The sequence below is a fragment of the Tympanuchus pallidicinctus genome, unplaced genomic scaffold (assembly GCF_026119805.1).
Source record: "Tympanuchus pallidicinctus isolate F22 unplaced genomic scaffold, pur_lepc_1.0 scaffold13, whole genome shotgun sequence".
Lineage (NCBI taxonomy): Eukaryota > Metazoa > Chordata > Aves > Galliformes > Phasianidae > Tympanuchus > Tympanuchus pallidicinctus.
This window is the reverse complement of record NW_026294648.1, coordinates 14531027-14553811: the sequence shown is the minus strand read 5'-3', so window position 1 is coordinate 14553811 and position 22785 is coordinate 14531027. Positions and strand designations below refer to the sequence as shown.

Genomic DNA, 22785 nt, shown 5'->3' with positions numbered 1-22785 from the left:
CTGTTACGTGCCACGCTCCCAATGCCTGTGGCACTCAAACAGCTTTTTAGAAATTTGAAACACAAACTTGAGCACCCGCAGTTTGAAAGCAAGGTTTGTTCTTGTCGTTTATCTTTCATCCCAGCTAGGTGAAAAAATACTCTTGTTAGAATAGTTTGCGTCAGTGTTGTGGTTGTGCCACACTTACATTTCATTGTTTTACCATAGGCTAAGAAATACTTTCTTTCCAGGCTGACAATAAATCACCGTGAAAGAAAGAAACCAGCATCAGTGCCCCCTGCAAAGCTCACAGTCATAGAGGCATAAGTGAAACGTTTATGTTCTGAAAACGTTTTCTTCTTTTCAGTAGTATTCTGTTCTTAATCTTAGGCAGCCTTGTGCATAAAAGCTCGTCGTCAGTGCAAGTAAATCGTGCCCAGCAGAAGGGCGGACACAACGAAGGGGCATAAGAGAAATACTGCATTTCATAAACACAATCACCAGAGCATTAGGAGAGCAAACATGTGGTTTTATGAACATAGTTATAAATATTTAAACATGCAAAATGAAAATGTTACTAAATGTCTGGTTTTCATTATCTTTCAATGAGCGTTTTCGTTCTTGGAAGCGTTGCTGGCTGTCTGCAGAAAGCGATCACCACCCCCTCCCCAGAATGAATGATGCATAATGCGAAAACGTGTTAAAATGCACAGTTGTTTGTAATATCTTCTACCAAAGTGGAAGACATTCTACCAAATTTGGTATTCTATTGAATCCCAGAGTATCCTTGCCCCACAAACAGGAACCAGCCTGCTTCTGTCAGCAACTTTCTTGCTGGATGTTAGGAAAAATCTGAGGGCAGTTTTGGAAATAGAAGTCACTCATTGCTCTTGGAGATGTGTCCTGTGATCCTTTCTCCTTCCTACAGAAGTCAAGGAAAGATGCCACAGCTGATTTTACCATCATGAATATGTTGCTTTGAAGTGTCAACAAGTGTTCAAAGGTTCTCTGTGCCTCCATGGAAGGGTTTGGAGGCAGCAGGGGGAATTTCAGGCTGGGGAGCCACGATTCTGCCCCTGGATGGGCTGTTGCAGGGGTGTGAGTCTGTGCCTTTAAATAGGAGCATGGCAAACCGCAGCCGTACGGGTTGTGCAATTTTGCTTGCGTGAGTGGAGGCCTGTGAAAGAGCTGGGGCCACGCTGTGCATCGCTGTTCGTAATAAGGCAGGTGTCTGGCTCCTGGGATCCTGCTCTCTTGGCTTCAGTCCTGCCCAGTCGTTGTATTCCCACAAGGCTCTGGCTGTGCCGTGTATGTCACGGGAGAAGATGCCAATTTATTTATTTATTTGTTTTCTGAATGCACCGGGAAACCCGTTTTCTATTAGTTCCATATTTAATCCTGAGCACTGTGAGTTTCTGCTGTGCTGGGCAGAGCAGTGCCTGCCACGCTGGCACGCACGCACGCGCCTGCTGCTTGCTGCCTGTTCCTCCTGCAGTTGCTCCCACCAATAAATTCGCACTTGCCGCAGTCAGAATGGAAATCTTAAAAACAAAGGATTCGACTGGGCAGTTTTTATTGCTGTGATAGAGCAGAAGGCCTCAAATTTAAGGGATAGTGCCTGCGTGGATGCTGTCTCCTGCCAGCATTGCGCCAGTACCAAGGACTGTAAAGAGGGATTTCTCCACTTTGGTTCTTGCTACTGTGCTGCAGCAAATCTCAAAGAAATGGTGGATGAGAAGTGAGCCTGGAGGAGCATGCGGGCCCTGTCCTATGCAAAGCTGCCCTGGCACAGCTTGCAGGGCCATGGCTGGCTGCAGTGTGTGGGCACAGCCAGTCCCATTCCCATGCTGGGGCTGTGGGATGGAGCCTGTTGGCAACCCCAACCCTGGGCTGGTTTCTGGGGGCAGGCGCTGTGGGGCTGCTCCCTGTGTGCTTACGTCAATGCAGACCTTTCCACGGACTCCAGTCTGGGTTGGATCAAGCCTTGCATGGTTGTGGCCCTTGTGCATTTCAAAACTGTATTAATCTATATCTGGATCCCAATGGGGCACTCGGGATGAGCTGAGCTCAAACAATCCTTGGCAGGAGGGACAGAGTGGAGTTGGCAAGGATTTTTGTCCTGTTATTGGTTACTCGGAGGAAGGAATGTACGCACCAGTTTAATATATGACAACTTGAGGTCTGTCATCTTAAGCATATTAGAAAAGCCTCGTTTTTTAACAAATCCCAGAGCGTTCAGCAGGCATCGCGCTGCAGCTGTGCTGGGACCGGGCGATGGTTGTAGATGGAAGCACGGGGCTGCTTGCTGTCTCAGTGCATGGTTGGGACAGCCCTGAGGCTGCTGGGGGATGGAACCTGGGCTTCTCACCCCTTGGCTGGGGGATTGAACAGGAGACAAAGTCCTGGGGCAGAGAAAAGCTGGCAAATAAAAAAGCATCAGTGCAGCCCATAAAGCCCATTCACTAAAAGCTTTTCCTGTCTGGTTCAATACGTCCCCAGCGAATTTGGCCAGGGAGTTATATATCGAGCTCAGAGGAGACTTTCTTCTCTATAGTAAAATCTTCAAAAAACTTCCCAAAGACCCTGAGATAGATTTTACACTCTCTCCGTCAGTGTGATATTTCCTCCAGTGAAAATAAGGATTGATGCTTGTGTTGAAAATTGTCTTGTATAAATTCATTCTTTCTGCTTTTTCTCTCTGGATTTCTAACGTATGAAAAATTCAACCTAGTGAAGACTTTTCAGCAAGTTTATTTGGGTTTGTTGTATCCAGCGCAAGAAATTCAATCCAGATAACTGTTCTCCCCTAACGTGGTTAGGAAGGATGGAGGAAATTTGTTCTGTTGCATTTTGTTTTGGTTTTGGAGTGGGGAGGAGTTTGGAAAACAGCTTTCTCTATTTTTACCAAACATTATTTTCATTTTTCTCAATCGACGCAGCACCCAAGCTCTTCGCAAGTTGCTGCCTTCAACAATATCCCCATAAGGAGCAAGCTGAAACAGCACAAGGAATAGATGTCAGCCTCAGACTGACAACTGTGCTTCTGGGTAATCTAATGCCATTTTAATATCTTGCTTTTAATTCAGCTCAGCGAATGCTTTGATGGACAGGGCTCTGATGCTCGTGAGTTCAGTTCAGTTGTTAGTGCTATGTCAGAAATTATTTCTCACAGACAGCTGGAGCTGGAGCGTCAGCTCCCATTAAGTATATTAAGTGTATCAGTATATATTAAGTATATATGACCTCTGAGATTCTGGGCTAGCAAGCTGTATTTTGTAGCCTTCGGTGTGTTTCTGCGGTGACAAAAAACAGAAGGTCTCTGGTTAACTTTTGACCATTGACATATTAAATGAAGATGCGCGTTTGAGCAACATCAGTGATTTCAATTGACTCATCAATTGCCATTGCATAGCAGTTTTCATGTTTCACTTTGGTAACAAGCTGATCTGCCACATCTGATGCCAGCAATTCAGTCCTTCAAACAAATGACATGTTTGATAAAGAAATCTTTTTAAATTCATTATGCACTTTGGCTTTTGTCTTTCCTTTTAATACAGCATCTGTTGCAGCCGGGATGCATTCCTTGATCGTTTCTGAGTCTGCAATTATTTTTCTGCCTGCCCAGTGTCCCAGGGACATGAAATGAAGCTGCTGCTCTCTGCTGCTGAGCACTGAAACTCTGCACCAACATTCAATTTGATCTCTCGGAATAGACTGCAATGAAGTGGTTTCATCAGCACACACTTGTGATAAAAAGGCGGCGCGAAGAAAGCCATCGAACTAAAAGGCCCTGCGTTTTTCTGGGAAGACAATAGGATATCTGTCTCTTCATTTGTTTCACGGATTCCTTGTGCAGCCATTTAAATTCACCAGAAGGCTCCAAATGTCTAAACTTTATCCTGGGCATTTTTTTTTTATTATTTTTTATTTTTTTCAGTGCTGGAAAGGAATAGAGTTAAGTATCCCAAGGGGAGTTTTATAGAAAATGCTATGTGCAGTGTTAATGAGCTGGGAAGGGGTCATATGTTTTTCCATATAGAGCCTATACAGAAACAAATACGGAACCTGAGGAGAAACCATCTGTGGGGACCCAGCAATGTGTGCCAATGGGTGATCCTGGGCTGCTGTCACTCCTAAAAGATGGGCAAAAGACTTCAATCCCAAGGGCCCCCCCGTGCCCCCTCATGGCTCCGTGCCGGGCTGGGTGAATAGCTGGGGCTGGAAGAAATGACAAACTTCTTGGGTGCCACAAGAGATTGCTTCAGCGTTACTGATCCTCACTCTGCTCGTTACTGAAAATGCATCCAGCAGCTATATGGGTCAGACTGCTAAATTTGTAGACACAGAGTGTCAGGAAGCCTTTTTGTCAACTTGGTACCGTTTAGTATATTTGTCCTCAAGTTCAAAGCAATCCTGGCCCCAGACTTGTGATATTTTCTGCCCTTTCCCCTCTCTGTTGACTCAGACCTCTTCCCTTTGAGGTCAACATCAAAATAAAGATGTATGTTTCCTCAGCCTGACCATGGCTCTGACTCTTTAGATCAGCAATCCTATAGTCCATATGTCTTCCCATCTGTCAGCCAGCATTTGAAGCCAGCTTGCTCCTCTATTCTTTCAGACAAGTGTGAGAATCAGAAGTTTCTTTAATGACAGTTTCAGGCCTTAAAGCATTTGCTAAGATACTACCTATTAAGATCCCTTGATGGCACCTTGAATAGAGATCAAAAGCAGCTGAGTTCACTCCGTAAATCTAATCTGGCCTTCAGTTTAGGGTGCTGGGAGAAGAGTGGGGAGGGCATCGTGTTCTTGTGCTGAGGAGCCCAGCCTGGGAAAGCATTCCATTTGTGAAACAGTGACCCAGAGCATGGCTTTCAGTCTGTCCCTCAAATGTTTCTGTTTTTAATGCCTACCAAGAGATAGTGCAAAGTCCTTAGAATATTTGGGGAAGTGTGTGCTCTTTGGGTTCATATCATTTCATTGGGTTACAGAGGATTAAGCAGGGAGGCATTCATTGAAGTTTCTCTCTGTTGAAAAGTGTGCACGCTGTCATGGACAAAATGGTGGAGGGCATTCCCAGAGAACCCCCCCAGCCGGTGCTGACAAAGGCTGGCTGTTTATGGGACCCAAATGTCTGTGGGGATCTGAACATCCCCAAATGTGGCTGAGCAACAGGGGATGATGTCACAGCACTGACTGTCCAGTAAAACGTGACACTCTGGAGTCAAGGACAACATATGGCCCTGGGTTTGTGTTGAAACCAGTTAAAGCGTGAGCATGAACCTGAGCTCCAGAGAGATCCCCTTTGGCCTCAGTGTCATTAGACTTCAGCCAAAATATCACTTCCGATCCCTGAGAAAAGCAGCTTCTCTGGCTGCCTGCACTGTAGTGTCACTGCTTTTGGAGGAGGTGGTCAATCAAAATGTGGGGCATGCAGAGTGTTTGCTTCCAAGAGGGGAAACAGAAAGGACCTTGATGTTATTTTACATCTTAAACAAGAGGATGCACCAGTTCCTGGACACTGCATCGAGCAAGATGTCCAGCCACTTTCTGTTCCCAAAGCCTCTTCCAGCCAGCCCCCGCCCCAAAGTACTCTATCTGACATTGTCACTGGGTTTATTTAAGATGGATTTGGCTTTTTGCTATTTTTCTGTGCTTATAATCCTTTTAATTCCACCGTTTCTCTTTTATGACCTTCGCTCAGTCTTTTCTGTCCCTCTTTTACATGATACTCAGCCAAGTCTGTCTCGTTGCTGTCATTTTTAGTGTGAATTCATATCTGCCTTTTTAGGGGGTAGTGGTACTGGTGACGTATACTTGTGGTTAAAGCAAAAGCCACTACTGAGTTGCACAAAATAGGATGAATGCTGTATAAAAGCCTTCAGAGAGCTGTGAAATCTCCATCCTCTCTTCCTTGTTCTCCTGGGAACACTTGCACAAAGAGTATTTTTAATGTGAAGCAAAAAGGATTCTGATGAATACTCATTAACATTTTGTTTCTGCGAAGATACATACATGATCATCACAAGGCTGTGAGGGACATGAATTCAGGAAAGCTCTTAGATGTACACTTATTGCTGTGTGTATGCTTAAATCTTCCTGATGGCTGCTGCTTTGCTGAATAGACATATTAACCAAAGACAAAAACAGGTATTTAATGGAGCTTGTGTGTCCTGCCCTGGCCAGAGGCAGTGTGCTATGATAAAGGTTTTCAAACTCACTCCATGTGGTGCTCTGTGAATCCTCCCAGAATGGAATGGGTTGGTTGAAATACACGCCTGCAAATAATTTGTATCGTAGTTGTTAACAACAAACAACGAGAGCAGAATTTTACCAGAGATTGCAAGGGGAAGCAACATCAGAGCCACCAGATACATTCCATAACATGTTTTTCTCATGTGAGTTTGTACCCAGCCTGGATAGATATCACTGGGTGATGGTACCACTTCACCCTTGCCACTTTGGAACCATCAGTCTCAGAAATGCAGATCTGAGATGGACTGCATCAGGTGTGGACCGCATCACCTATTCTGAGCTGGTTAAAAAAAAAGCCTTGGTCAGGAGGAGTTAGCTTAGCATTGAGTCTCAACTGAAAACCTTCTGTGAGAGGCAGGAGAAGCGTGTCTGTCTGTGCCCCTTCCTGCAGATACACCACTGGTAACGTGCTTCTGTTGTTCTGAATGCCTGGAGTGCTGGTCCCTCGGTTAGATCAGATTGAGGAGCTCCATTTGCACAAAAGGGAAACAGTCCTGGTGGGACCAGCTATGCAGCAGAGGTAACCAGACGTGACTGGAGTTTCTGGGCTTTGCTGGAGTTCTCATATCTTGTCACAAGGTACTGATTTTTCATGAGGTCCTTTTTCTTCCAGTGATTGTAATCCAATCTGTGCTGTTCTTTCTGTATGAAATCTTGTAGGCTTTTTTTTTTTTTTTTTTTTTTTAGCAGCTTTTTGGATGGAATAATGAAGCTGAACAGAAACAAGAAGAAGAATATATGGTCTAGCTGTTCCTTTTGGGACCGCCCAGAAATATCCAGCAGATGAATGTGTTTTGTATGTCTGAGTGTCATTTTGATTCATTCAAATCATTTTGATTTGAAGCACACTGAAGCCATGACACAGTGTTACCAGAGACTGGAGTTTCTTTTACCAAGTGATGGCTGGTTTGCTGAGAAGATCATTAGTTTAATATCTCTAAATACTTCCGGAGCCTCAGTGTACAATGCAACGTGGACGCAGAAGTTCAGGTGTATTTGCTGGGAAGGGAAAGCTCTGAGTTCTGGTCCTTAACTGCAGAGCCTTTTTTACACACAGAGAGAGATGAGAAGCAGGGATCTGACTCAAGGACATCCATGATGACAGTGCCTGGGTGTTACAACCAAACCAGCTCATCAGGACAGTGATTTGGCACTGGTTCTGCACTGCAGGGTGGGAGGGCAGCAGAGTCAGGTTCCTGCTACCTGGACCTAACTACTAATTCAAGCAGACTTTTGTTCCTGGAGGGCAGGTTGAGTGGCTTCACAATATGACAGCTACTTAGGAGTTGTCAATGAAAATCAGTCACCCAAGAAGACTGTTGACTTCCTTGGACAAATGGGCCCAAAGCATCCTGGTTGAATTTCAGGAGAGGATTACACCACTGGTTTACATCACCGTTTATTTTGGCCATTCTGCAACAACAAGTTACTCAGTATGTGCATGTAATTGGGGTTGTCCTTTTCTAGCTGATGGAAAGATAGCTGTGTAATTAATGGACTAGGTCATTTGTTCTAACAATAGCCCATGTTATGACAGTGATTGTTAAACAGAATTCTTCCTCAGCAGAAAAAAAAGAAAAGAAAAAAGATTTGCATTGATGTCTGTTAGCATAATAGAGCTCAGGACTTCTAAACTGCATTTGACCTTTGGTGGAGGCTAGAGATGGTAGCACCTGTTAGGAGGGAAGTAAATGAAGATGATACATCACTTCTATTTTTATGACAGTCACCATGCATTGTAAACATTCTGCTTCTTGGCTCAGCACGTCCTTGAAGTACACAGAGCTAGTCTGAAAAACACTGGCATCTGAGTGGTTAAAAACATAGCCATCATCTGATATAGGTACCATTCTTCAGCATGTAAGTAATGTGAATGTGACGTTGCACAAGTATTTAGGGCTTCATTCACCTTCATCTTATCATTTGCAGAAAGCTGTATGCTCTGATGATGTCCTGAGGAATACAAACTGGATATTATTCATATCTCAGCTGCTGATATTTACTGTCAATAAACAGACTAGTAAAATGGAAACAAATGTTTGGTTTCCAATGCTATTGCAAGTGCAGACTTCATAACGCATGACGAATACAGAGATTCATTCTGCCATTTGCCAACAGTGCATTATCAGTTTCCCAGTACACAGCACTGGCATGCAGTTGTACAGCAGTGTTAGCCTGTACCTGGGCTGATCTTTTCTTTTTCTTCTATTGGGAATTAAATTCTCATGTACTCACTTTCAACCTGATTGGAACAGCCACATTTTGCCCATTTCTCCGCTGCAGTGGAGGTGGAGCTGCTTTGCACTGCAGTGAATCGGTGCCTTTAACACCTTTATTTTGCCTCTTCAATGTTTAACTTTTTAAAACCATTTTATGAGCGCATGACAAAATTCCCTTTGCCAAAAATAAATGTCTTTCTTTTTTTTTTTTCTAATCTTACAGTGCTATTAGACCAGATCTCAAGAGTTAAAAGTTTGGTCGCAGGCAGATTCTATTTTCAGATAGCATCGTGTGGAGACTGTGTTTTCAAAAGCATTAACTCAAACCACACGAATGCACAACTGTTTTAAAATATGAGAATTCACACATGCTTTTTATTATAACACACATAAAACTCAAGTATAATACAGTAGGCTTTGGCAGTAAAACAGAGTAGTTGATATATAAGTTTTATGCCTAGTTCTTTCAATTAATGAGCCACTTTTCTTGATGAATTGAACATGAATGAGCAAAAACACAACGATCTGATTAGATACTAAATTGATGGTTTTCTGGCAATTCAAAAATTGAATGTCTAGTTTAGAGTTCACTTTTTTTTTCCCTGGGACGACTTGATAACCTTCTTTTACTATAGCCAAACCACTGCAAAGGCATTGTCAGTCTCTTCAAGTTCACTATTGTTCTCAGAAAATCACTTCCTTAAGAAAGATCCATATGTTGAGGGCCTCAGCTGTACTTTGTGAGAAACAAAATTATGGGTCAAATTCATTTGCTATGTAACTCTGATGAAGTTGGTTCAGCTGACAACAAAATATCTCCTAATGGCATTACAGCTTTGCCTTGTTTCTGCTGGCACCAAGAAGCTGTGTGAGGGCTGTAGTCAGCAGAGATGGTTGTGGGAAGTTCCTCAGGGCTGAGATTTAACGCTGAACCAGATTTGTGTTTGGAAGCTCAATTTTGCTTTTAGGAATATAAATGAGGACTATGCCAAATGGAGAGAGCACCCAGATGACCTCGTTCTGTAGACAGGGTCATTTAATGTGTTTGTGTCAAGAAGAGGAACAGGGTTTTGGTTTTTTTTTTTAATTTTAGAAGTGTTGGGAAAAGGAAGTGCAGATAAGGGCTGCCACAGGCTGGTCCAAACCTCCAGTGTCTGGCAGGGAAGGAATTAATCAGCCCCTTAGCACCCAGTGCTGCAGGTGGGAGAAGGGCTGATTTGGGCCAGCTGGGAGAGATGAGCTGGTTGCTTTGGGAGTGGGGGTTGTGTACATGACTGTGTTAGCATAAAGGCAGTGTTACTGCTTGATGGCTTTGGATGCAAGATAGGGATAGGCTGAGACACACCGTTCTTTGTGCTGTCTACTAGAGTCCTGCATTTTGTACTCCTTTGCAATTAAATGCTCCTATCTTTAAGGTGATGGTGAGGTGGCTGTGGTCCCCAGGCCCTGTGGTATTTCCTGTGGCTAGTGCTGCTGTTTCCTCTGAAGAAGGCAGGCCATTCAGCTGAGTTGATACAGCCATCCCCATGGAGCAGTAAGAGAACCTGCGTGGGATAAATTCTCACAGGGGAGGATGCTGGGTCTGATTTTCTGTTGTCTCACAACCTTCTGTAGCTGCTGGTTCAGTGCAAAAATGATGAGGAATACTGAATGAACAATTCCCACTGGGGCAGGGGAACAGCAGCACTCAGAAGAAAGCTCAGGTGGGAGTTGCAGTCCTTCCATGCAAATGGTAAGTGCTGTGGGGTACTGAAACACCAGCATTTTGGTGTCGTTTGTATGAGGCAAAGTTGGCTAAGATGGTGAATCATTCAGAATGGGAGGAGCAGCTGCTGTAAGAGGTGATTGGAAAATGCAGAGTGTTTTGTGTTTGCCTGGCTGTGGGAGTATCAAGTTCTTGGGGCTGCTAGAAAGGACAGGGTGCATAGGGCAGCACAGGGTGTTTTAGTGTGTGCAGCTGTGTCCTGGCCCGCATCAGAGAGGTTGGAAAGGAAGAGGGAGAAAATAAGTGGTGAAGCTGAAGAAGGAAGTGACATTGGTGCAATGGTGAGCTGGTGTGTGTGGGCTGCAGGCACATCCCAGGTGGACTGCAAGAAGGGAAAGGAGATGTGGCGTGCAAAAAAAACCCCAACGAACATAAAAAAGTAGCAAGCGAGGTCAGCTCTTGAAATGGGCCTGCTGGAGCTGGGAGTCCTGTCCTAGGAATCCTTTACATCCAGAATCCAACATGGTATTCCCAGACCTCTGTCTGGTTCCTTTTTTTCCTCCCCAGTGTTTTCCCCCTCCCCCTCCTCCTCCTTTGTCAGGCAACTCGTTAACACTTATTAGCAAGCATCTTCAAAAGGCCGGGAGGGGGGAGGAAGGGATGGGAGGGGAGCTGAGATGGCTAAAGGAAATGATTAGGAGATTCCTTTTCCTTTCTGCCTATTCAAGCTTTAATGACCAGCCCCTGCTCTGTCTGTGCCCTGCATTGTTACCCAGCCCTACCCAGGGTCGCTGCACCCTTGCTACCCCTGCACTGATCTGCTCTGACATCTGGGACACTGCGAGTGCTCGCAGCATCTAACCTTTCTGATGCTGGGCAGGCTCGTTGGTTCTTAGCTTTGCTGCTGCACTTGGCGTTGGTGCCAGTGCTGTGTCAGCACTGCCGTGCTTCTCTGAGTTTATCTTTGTTTTGGGGGCATCAGTGCCAAACTGCCTTGCTTGGTCTGCCCCTTGCAGGCCTGAGATCATGCCTGGAGACTGATCTCTGTTTACATCTAAACATGGTTAGTAAATCTCGGGAATCCAGCATCAATTACCAAGAATCTACTAGGCAGCAAGTGGGTTGTTTTTGTGGCTGGGATTTTGCTTGCTTGAGGTGAAGGAAGGATGAGTACAGGAGAAAGGAGTTGGCTCAAAGCTTTCTATTTTTGCCTTGCAGCTCCAGAGGCTTCAGTTGCAATGCATGTGCTGTGATTTCCACTTCAGCTAGTTATCTAGAGCTGAGCACTAATCCCATTGGAGCTGATGGCAGAGTTCCCATTGGCACTGAGAGGGGCAGGCTGGATCAGTGGAATCCATTCTTTTGTGGAATGTGGGTTGTACTTGTTTTGTTCTGTCCACCAGACTGGTTTTCTTCACCTTGTCCAAGCCATGGCACCAAAATTATATATCATGATCTATTTTCTATGCGTTAGTGAAACCCTGCAGGATTTTCCTGTCAAAAGACTCCTGGTCTTTTGGCCATGACTTGGTCATGACAATCCTAGGAATGGATGCTTAGAGCTTTGATGTGAGAAGAGCTTTGAGTATCTATGTGGGTTCTGGGCAAGAGCTAATAGGTCTAGGCAGCTTCCTGGAGACAGATCTGGCCCTAAAAAGCAGACCTGGCTGATCTCAGCACCTTTGGCTGAGTCTGTGCTCTCATGGTTCGGTGCAGCAGAGCTCAACTTGCCCAGGTAGTTCAGTGACCTTCATGTCAGCATTAAAGATGAGCACCGATCTGTAGAGAAGGAGAAGATGGAGCTGGCGGGTTAGCTTCATCTGGATTTCAGTTTATAGCATGATCCTTGGATAATATAGAGGAAAATCAGGCTGAAGAGACAGTGGTGGCTGGCTGGAGCACTCCTCCCCATACCCAGACTGTGCTGCGCCTGCTCAGTGCTGAGTGCCGTCTCTCAGAGTAGTTCATTTTAGGTTCCTTCTTTCAACAGCTTGTTATTGCACTGTCTGCTGAGGGTGGGAGAGAGCCTCCTTTCTGTCACTAACAGAGGCTTTAATCTGGAAAAAAAAAAAGTGCATTTTGAGATTTATACTGGAAAATTGGAACTATACATGGGGAAAAAAAACACAGGAGTACTGGTCAGCTGGAAAAAAATACAGACAAATATTATTTCATAGTGTTTTCTTTTTTTTTTTTTTTTCAGAGTTTAATTTCTTTATCTATTACTTCTTCCATGCAGCATTTTGGAAAGAATTTGGCAAATGTATGAAAGCAATCTGTAGGGTACTTTGTAGTCAGATGCCATAACCTAGATTAACTTGTCTGCTTGTACAGAAATAGCCAGTAAAGAAATACACTGATTTATGTGTCAGCTTCAAACTTGTTTGGGGGAACTGCTATAACTGTAGGATACAAAAGATATTTAGGACAGACAGTACAAAAGTTTCTTAGCTTCTTTGTGTGAAAAGAGGGGTGAATTTCAATTATGTATTTTATTAACGCAGCCTTTTTAGCTCTATAAAATGGTAACAATGTTAAAATCCCCTCCTGGGAAATAATGGCACATATGCCATAGAGAGAGCACTTGAGGATGTTACGAACTGCTGGTGGAATTAACCAGTTGTTAATCAGCTCCTCGTTTGCAGCTGAATGCTGCTCCAGCCTAAACTGAAGATGATCAGATGATAACTTTGAATCACAGGATTGAGTTGGAAGGGAACCCAAAAAGGTCTTCTAGTCCAACTCCTCTGTAATAGGGAAGGTCATCTAGCCCAACTTGCAAGCAGTTTTGTTGTGAGCTTGGTGTCTAACAAGATGTGCAAGGAATTATTGTGATTAAAAACAGGGCAACTCGAATTAAGCTTTCATTTACAGGTGAATCAACAGTGGGTTGGTGCTGCAGTGGTTACGTGGGCCTGAGTGAGCAGCACTGGCTGATGTGGAGCACTGGTGGCTCTTGCCATGGGTTGAGACAGTAACCACAGAGGCACCACACGGACTCCTGAGTGTCAGTGTTTCTGTGATGCACTGCATAGGATACCCAGGAGATATTCAGAGCACCAGAGCCTGCCAGAATGATCCTGCAGGGCTCCTGATAGGACAGAGCTTAAGAACTGAATGCAGTGACCCATAAGGTATGAACTCTGCGTGGTGACTGCACTACCTTGCTGTCTTCCAGTAAGTGCTTGTTTTCCTCCAGTAGTAGAGAAAGTGTTTTGGTAATATAATCCCAATGAATGAAGGGGCTTTCTTAATTAAAGTAATAATCTGAAAGTTGTCATTGGTAAGTGTGTAAACAAGCTGATTGCAGTGGGTGCATGAATAGCTCTAATGAGCATGTGTGGGTATTAAATTAACCATGGTTCACAAACCATGCGTGGCTGTACCATTATTTAGCAATAACCACTTTCTCTGGTGCTTGACTATGCCCTCTACCCCAAAATCTTTGTCTTTTCCATAGCATTGCACAGCAGAAAGGAACCTGCATCTCTCACAATGTTGGGATTTAAACAATTATTACTCCTAAGGCAGCTGGGAAGGAACCATGTGATATTGGCATTTTTCACTTGAAGTGTTGCCCAGTGGGTTGAGCACAGGTGTTCAGCATCAACCTGTGCTTCCTGATGGGTTGTCCCAGGGCTTTTGGAGGTGGCAGTTCACTGCTGGGTGTGATGGAGAGGAGTATTGGTGCAATGGCAGAATAATGGCTGTTGCAAGACTGTGGTACCATTAACGAGCTCCTTGGAGGAAAACCCTACAGAAGTGCAAATCATCTTACTTGCTATTAATTACTGGTGTATTTATTCATTGCAATATGCAGGGCAGATATAGCAGGTTATCAACTCAGCTGATCTGCAAGAGGGTGGATATACAAGAGCTTCTTGTGATGGTCACAAGAAGGAGTTTCTAGACTTGTAGCTCTGATTTGATACATGCTGATAGGGACGTGGAGGAATTTTGCTTCTCCAGATCCAGAAACATCTCCTTGGTTTGATTAAAAGGGACTTTTGTGTGTACCTTCCATCTTTTGGAATTGAAACAGACTTTGAGTGCTAAATTTATTCTGGCTGGCTTTCCTGGGTGATTTTTGTCTACAGCCTAAAATGGCAAAGAAGAGTACAACTGCAGGGTGCAGATTGGCTTCCAGAGATCAAAGTACAACTTCTTCCCTGATCCAGAGGAGCTCAGTTATGTGCTGCTGTGTACTGGAGGCTATTGAACCCGACCTCCCATTTTGGAAGCAACTTGCCCTCCTCTGCTGTCATTTTAGATCATCATATTATGAAGTGGAGATTCTGCCTCCTGCTAACTATTGTTTTGCTACAAATAGCCTCCTTCCTTTGGATATCTGAGATCTGGCAGAGAATGAAGGAGAGGAGATACTGAATCCATGATGCCACCAAAGACAACAGCTGGCTGGCCACTGTTTAAAGAAACAGTGCCTTGCATCATGAAACTGAAGGTAAATCCTATTTATTGCATGGGCTCCTGTCTCCAGCTTCTGACTACTAGGCCGTTAACCAAACCAAAAATCTTCAGATTTTGGTAATGACTTTTGAGAAAACTGCTATGGCTGTTTTCTACATATTCAAACACCTATCATGGGTATTTTATTCTTTTGGGTCGGTGTGGTCATCAAACTGACAGATGGACAACTGAGGTAACCCTGGCTCTGAGCATCTTTGTGTTTACAAAGTCCTCACCTTTTCAGATGTGAAAAGTAACAGAAGAGGTTTATGAGGGGCTGTTTTCTTCTGATGCAGGCCCCAATAGTAGCCCTTGCTCTTTTATCAGGCAGGTATTGGGTCCCGATCCCCTGGAATAGCTGCTATGGCATTGCTGGAGGTCTATAATGTTGCTGGAGGTCCTGTTATGGTGTGGATCCCACTCTTCCTGAGAAGCCTGGTGCTAAGTAACAATTTCATGAATAAGAAGAAACACAAAACACCAAAGCAAGCAAACAACAAAGCAAGTAAGGATGTTTTAGTACAGCACAAGTGCTGTGCATACATCTGAGTGAAAATTGGTAGTCCACGGTGGAATTTCTACACTGGTGTGAGATCTGTCTGGATCACTTCCCTTTCCTGACACAGGAAAGGCAACATTGCCCTGCTGGTTGTGAAGCGCTCTCCTGGCAGCCCCGTGCCTGTTCAATTTGCACGTGGCCAAACTAGGTGTAGGAAAAGAGGTATGTGCTAAGCTGGCTGCCTGCTGCCCTACTCTGAGGACAAGGTCTGGGTGTGCTGGAATTGTGGGGAATTGCAATTTTCAAGTATATCTGTGAAGCAGACCAAGGCATGCTGAAGATTCCAAGTTTCAAGGTTTAGTAGTTGCTGCCATTTCACACTGCTACCAAAGTCTGTGTATATGTCATATAATTAACACCAGAAATTCTGACTCCTGAGGCTATAGGGTTAAACAAGTGTGTCCCCATTAAACTTGAATAATAAGAGGTTAACTCATTAGGAAAAGAACACTCCTGATGTGCTTAATGGAGGGAGAGAGCATTAACTCTTACGGTTCCTTACAAATCCTTGTGTTAGTTTAACTTCCCTTTAAATGTTAATTTTTCTTCTATAGAATACTTTATGAAACTCTCCAAATGATCTCATGTGTTCTGTATGAATCCTCTTTTGATTTCCTTGTTATTGACATGCTTGACTCCTCTGGAGTCTTTAAAAATACGTCCTGCTGTGCTGATGGCTGGTTGCATACTTATAAATAATACGCAATGCAGAACTTCTACAGAACAAAGGCAAATCCTGAAAACAGCTCATTTGAATGTCCAGTAGCAACAAGTCGCATGTCTGTGTCTTTCCTGGTTTATCCTTGGAGGGAAAAAAATAATAATAATAGGAGGGGAGACCTGAAGGTCCTAAGTCACAAGCAATTGGCCTGCAAAGTAATATTTTTCATCAACGAGTTTTCAATTGTAAAAGCACAGACGAGTCATTTTGAAGATATTGTATTTGCAGTTCCAAAAGTAGTTAGGTTTCCAAGGGGTACACCTAGCTCATAAACCTCTACTTGCTGTTATGGGTCAAGGACTTGCTGTCATACTCGGCTGGTTCTAGAATTCAGTGCTCACTGACTCTCATTACTGTAAAATGGGCTTCTTGGGTCAAGCAAAAGAAATACATGCAAGTGAATACAAACAAGGCAGAAGCTTACAAACCTAAAATTAGTTCTTAGTGGTTGTGGCATTAGCAAATCCTATCCTAGTGCCTGCAGCTGCAGAATGACTTTGGAGTTCCCATAATGCAGTTGTCTGTTGAAGACAGTGCATATTCTTGCCTGAAAACATGAGTCTTGTGGAGCTGATTTCTCTCTTCACCCTGGACAGGGATGGAGGTTGGTCAGCTCCAGTTCCTTCAGCCATTTTGTCCCATTCTGAGGGTTGTTGCCCAGTGGAAGTGTTTCTGGGAAGTGAGAGATGTATCCTTCACGTCTGGGAGATTCTTTGGCAGAAATCTTCCTGTCTTCAGGAAGCTTCAAATGCTGCAGTTCTGAATGGGGTGAGTCTGTGTCCTTTAGAACTTCTGGCACTATGAAGACAATAACCCTATTGCAGGTTGTGCTACCACCGCAGAATGAGTAATTCCAACTTTGACTCCATATGATGTACGTTATATTATTAACTTGTGCAGTTTCATGTTGAAGGCCTGTGTGGGTGGGAGAAGAAGAACCCAAACTGTTCCTGACCAACTCTAGAAATGAGCTTTGCTTAAGCATCTGCTACATGTTTGAAGCAGCTTTAGCTGGGAATAGCTCTAGCTGTGAGTGAAAGTGACCAAATGTAGGCTCAGACTGTGTAATAATGTTTTTCAAGGCAGAAATAATAATTTATAATGCATGCAGCTGTGTAAGCTCTCAGCAGAATCAATTGTGGAATATTTTATTTTGTGGATCACCTGAGAATAGCCTATCTTCTCAAGGCGTGCAAGGAAGAGATACGAGAAGTCTGGTAAACGCTTCCAAGTGAGGAGGTTTCCAATAGCAAATAGTAAACCAGTGATGTCAGCCAAAGACAGGAAATCAACGGTTTGGCTCCTGCGTCCTCCATGGCTGTGCCTCTTTCCTGTATGTGGGAGTGTGCCTGGATCTGGAACTGTATAAATAATCACACACCATCATGTTCCATGTGGTGCAGTGGGTCTCGGAGTGCCTGGCTTCTGGGATGCGTAGGTGCTTAGTGTAAACACTGCTGAAGAACCTGTTTTCAGTGCTGTCCCACAGAATGAGTCTGGGATCCGAGCTGTTCCATATGCTGCAGCAGAGTAGAGGAAATAGCACCTTTTCCTTTTTTTTTTTTTTTTTTTTTTGTCACACATTCTTTTGTTGAGTTTACTGTCTGTTATACAGGCAAATGAATCTCTGCATTCTTGTCAGGTGTTTCATACAAGACTTCTGCAGCAGCAGCCAAAGCATTGAGATTATTTTTTGTCTTTATTTTTATTGGCCTGGTTTCCACTTTAACAAATTCACAGCTTGTGAACTGTTGCTGGAAGATCCGAATGTGCAAAGCATTAAGGAAGCACTAAGCACAGCCATCCTTTTAATTCGTACCCCGTCTCTGCTACTAATAGTGTGTAACATCTGACTACAGCAATGCCTAAAGCACGGGCTCCCGTGGAGCCCCGCTGTGTAGGTGCCGTGCAGGCGGGAGGGGGAATTCCTGCCTTCTGGGGTCTCAAGTGGGAACTCAATGAGAAGGGCTGGGGGAAGTTGCCATGGTGGGGAATGAGAGGAAGCGATTTGGTCACATGGAGGATCAGTGATGGAACAGGGAGCAGAATTAGGTCTCTGCTAGGTTATGTAGTTGTATTTAAGCTCATTTTCTCACAGTGCCTTGAGGCAGACTAGGTGACTTCTTGCAGTACTTTTCTGTCCCATTTTATTACGAGCCCATGGATGGAATTGTCTGCATTCGTTAATTAGCAGATTCTAGCTAAGGACAAATCTTACTGAGGCTCACTTCAGCTTGCCTGGGGGAGACTTAGTGCTAGCCATGACTTTTCCTTGTTTCCACTGACCAGTCCAGTCTCTATCAACTTGGTAGTTTTGAAAACTGTGTTCATTTCTGTTGTAGAGACAACCCCTCTGGCCATGCAAGTTTGCAGGGAGAGGCACAGAAAATAGGCTTGGATAGCGACCTACCTTTCTCTGCAGTCATGGAAATCATACCCATGAATTCATAACCTGAAAATACAAATACAGAGCTGATAGATATGACAAAAGAAATTGTGTTTCTGTTTCACGGAATGCCATGACAGAGAAACTGTGCTTTTAGTGGAGCTGCTGAGTTCTTGACATGAAAGTTCCTTTTGCAAATCCAACGCATTAGTAACAATAAACAGATCTTCCAATGGATATTGATTTAGGAGGGAAAATGAAACGGATTAGTACAAGCATTCATCTTCACTGTCAGTTTAATATCAAGATAATTTTATTTGATGGTTCAATATAATAAATTCCTCTTCCTTAATACATATTTGGGAAAAGCAGGCAATATTGTAATACAGTAATTAGCCATATTTGCCTTTACTATGTGTGAATAAGATTAATATACTAGAGTGTTCAACCTAATTGATCTATTATGTGATAGGGACTCGCAACCAGACTGCAAATTACAGTTTAACCCCCCAAAGGGCTAGACTTGTTTAGAAAATGTGCGAGTCTTTAAGAGATAAAATTAATAGAACTGGCGTTGACCTAAATATTCAGTGTTATTAATTGTATCAGTGGATTGTGGTGCTTTTATGTGCAACTAGGAAGGCAACGTGTGTAGAAAGGAGCGGCTTTATGACAGCAGTGGGAAGGGTGGCTAACAGAAAACATGACAATTATTGCAAACCAGGTTTCCTGGTTAAAAAAAGTGATTGTCACAGGCCCTTAAAATTGCTATTCCATGTGGTTGTGATTAAACAAATCATCCGTGCAGCGCGTTTGGAGCATAATGGCTCTGTGGGAAAAAAAAATGTAAATCAGGTTTTTGTATTAATGAAAACGGTTTAATATGGTTTTAATGACCCATTTTTCAGTCTTCACCAGAAAGTAATTACCAGTTAGATAGTTAGTGCTCTGGGCTTTGTTCTGGCTCTCAGAACCCCTTCAGCCTGTCACCCACGGGACTCCTGTGTGCTTTGTGGGCAGCCCTGGGCTAGTGAGCCAGTGGCCACTGGGCCCTTCCCTGCAGCTCTGCTTTGTAGGGCATGAGGACAAGTGTGTCTGTGCTTGCAGGTTCCCTGTTTGTTGCCAACTGGACTAAAGGAGATGAATTCATACTGAAACCAAAACTGGGGAGGCCTGGATGTACCTGATCAATGACTTGTCTCTGGGAGTAGGACAGGGCTATGAGGCTGAACATCTGGGCAAGGCAGCAGGGTGGGGAGCAGTACGTGGAATGTGGACAGCTCAGATCCCAAAGGAAGGTGCAGCCCAATGGTAAAAGAGACAGCTGGTAGGTTTCATTGGCTGTAACTTGCTTATCTCTAGCAGAAATGAGAGAGCAGCAGATGGCGGTCAATGGGAAAACTGGGGACTCAGGATCTGTGTGTGCCTGCCTACCACCCAACTGAGTAAACCTTCCTGGCTCCCTGCTCTTGTGCGTGGGTGCAAAGCTTGATGGTAAATGACTGAGGTCTTAGCACCTTCTTAATACTTGGAAAGGCTGCCAGCCAGTAGCATTCATTCAGAATAGGGAATTATTAGATTGCTTTTTGCTGCAGTGCTGGTGAGCACTACAGCCAGCTCGCAGCAGCCATGAGCAGATAAGGCATTGGTAGGCATCTTTTGATCGAGCAAAATAACATGTTGGATGCTCGCAGCTTGCACCTACTTAGATAGGAGCAGATATTTCATTATAGAATGTTCTTTGGTCTGGTGAAGAAAGACATAATGTAGCCCAATTCCTTGATGTAGGAATGTGTGGGCAAAAAGGTACATTTTTCACATCAGGGGTGCTCAACATTGGAATCCTTTGCTGGGGGATGTGGTGAATGTATTATCATTGGAATTTTCAATATTAAGGCAGGTGTTTCCAGCCAGAAACCTGCTGGCAGAGGCTTGGGGATGTGCTCATATACAGGTGTGAGACTGCATCCAGTGCTTGTAATGCCACTGAGAAATAAAATAGATTGATGGCAGTGAGTGAGGAGGAGATTTTGAGGGAGGGAAGGATCCTTCAGACTTTATTTATCCATTGTAAAGGAACATATAAAGGTAAACAGAAATTGATTTTTTTCTAAAATCCCTCCCAGGTCACCTGTAGGGGAAATAATGCAACACAGCTCAATGCCATGCACTGCAGATTTTGTCAAGAACATAAAGAAACCTGGCGCTTTATTTTTATTTTTGAAGTGGAAGTGGTTCACAAGGTATACCAGGGAGATGATTCAGTGCTTACAGCTGTGACATGTCAGAGTCTCGTAAGCTCAGATGACTGTCTTTATTGTGCTTTCCTTTTCATCTTCCAAACTTTGAGCCCTTGTGTTCCTATCATTTTCCCTTTTCTGATGTGAAATAAGGAGCATATTCTAAACAATGAATGGTGTTCTTTTGATACGTGCCATAATAAAGAAACACCGACTTGGAGAACAGCAGATCATAGCTGTCCACAAAGAAGCACAGAGAGGTGCTAATCCTTTTGGCATGGCACTTCAGCCGCTTCTCCTGCTGGCTGATGGAAAGCCAACAATTATTTCTTTCTTCTAACATAGCGGGGACAAAGGAGCTTCCTTTAGCAACCCATATCTGCCCTAATTTATGTTGCAACATTTTAGGGAAGGGAGCAAAAGTCATTTTAGAAGCTATTGAAGAATGTCTTCCTCTTTTATAGCTCCTGCACATTTTTGGCAAATGAAGCAGAATACATTCGTGGGGCACATCAATGGCAGCAGTCTGCAAAGGGCTCAGGAAGGGCCTAATCACCTCTTTAGTAGTGGCACAGCTGCCATGCGGGGAAGGTAGGAGGTGTGAATCTGAGGGAGAGCTGTTCTGTGGATGGGACTGCAGGGATGGGGCTGTCCTCTGCTGAAAGGGCTGGGTTAGGTAAAACTACATCCCAGTGCTTGTGGGGCCTTGGATTGTTGCTGCTGCAGTGACCTTTGGAGAATAGCACCCAGGGGAGCTGGTCATTGTGGTGCTGAGGAAGGGCTCTGTGGATTTCACCCTTGCTCATGCAGACAGGGAGCTGCGACTCATACAGGGCTCTGGTGCTCTGTCTCACCCCGGGAGCTGTGGCACGGGCCCTGTTTAGGAGTGCTTTGCAATTTGGATGACTTTTTTTTTCTTTCCTGCCTCAAACAGGATGACTTTTGCTGTGCTGCTATGTGTTGGATGAGATGGCAGCTCCCTGCTAAATGCTGTGCTGCGATGGGGGCCTTAAGATGTGTAACATGTGGAAGCAGTTCTTGTTGAAAGAAGTTTTGTGGGGATCTTTCACATGGCTGGTTGGAACACGTGGTCAGATTCATGCTGATTGACCCTGACTGGACATCAGTACTGGTGGGTGCATGGAATCCCACCAGGGATGGGAAATTCACTGTGGATAGGAAATTGGTTTACCTTTGTGTATGTGAGTGTGTGGCTCAGGATGTAGCAAGGATGTGCAGCCAACAGTCCTTATGAGGGGCTGGAGCCTAGAGGTGGCACAGCATTGCACTGAGCACACGGCAGGTGAAGAAATAGCACCAGTGTCCTGCTGGAGTGTGTTACTTCCCACTGGGTTAACCTAGAAGGCTTATTCTGATTACAACCTAATAGGACTAGGTGACAGCCAGAAGTCCCTTCCAACCCTTACATTTTTGTAATTCTGTGTGAATTGACTCAGTATGTGATTTTTGTGACTTTGTCAGAATGTCCCCTACTAGGCAGGCAAGTACTCTGGTCAAGGGCTGTGTTTTTGCTATTGAGTGGAACAGTAGTTAGTACATAATGGCTCCAACTTCTCACTGAAACTTCTTCAGGCTTTACAGAACCGTGAGCAAAAAGTAATGAGACTGACCAGGACAAAAAAGCCCCAGAAATTTTCATTTTTCTACCAGTTTGAGCTGCAGAAAGGCCTGGTGCACATAGGAGTATTTCCATGGCCAGTCGGGTGACTGGGCTTAAAGCACGTGGCTCTGCAGAATGAGATTTAAACTGCTCCACAACCTGCCAGCCAGTGCTGTGCTCGGCTCTTGAACAAACCAATTGCAGCTTTAACCAGTGTGATGCTGCAGCCACACTAAGCCAAGCATGACGTGGCTTTCTTGGGCTTGGTTGCTCCTGCTGGCAGAGCTGTGCCCATGTCACCCTGATATGTCAACTGCTCGCTTTGCTGGGACTGCCAGGTTTGGTCAAAGGCACCTGAAATGATTGAGGATGCCAATGTCTGAGGATGATGGGTAGATATTTATATTTTTAAGCTCCTCTATTGACTTCTTCCTTCCAATCACAGTCACAGTGACACTTTCTTCTCTTAAGGCTGCGTTCATCCTTTTCTTTGCCCTACTAAATTCTACTTTCTCTCTGCTAGGCTATTTCTGTCTTGTTTCCTTGTTTGATGTCCAGATGGTTGGGGCAGGCTCTGTATTCAGGAGACACCTGAGGAAACCAAGAAGCAGAGTTCCTAATTATTGGCTGGACAAT

General features: G+C 44.2%; 1 long non-coding RNA gene across 1 annotated transcript; it reads left to right on the top strand.

Moving 5' to 3' along the window:
- Positions 1–9975: 9975 nt before the first annotated feature.
- LOC128076231 (uncharacterized) lies at positions 9976–20559 on the top strand. The gene is made up of 6 exons (XR_008204287.1): positions 9976–10182; positions 14486–14617; positions 14950–15067; positions 16499–16670; positions 19396–19615; positions 20415–20559. It is a non-coding gene; the product is annotated as an uncharacterized LOC128076231 (long non-coding RNA).
- Positions 20560–22785: the final 2226 nt, after the last annotated feature.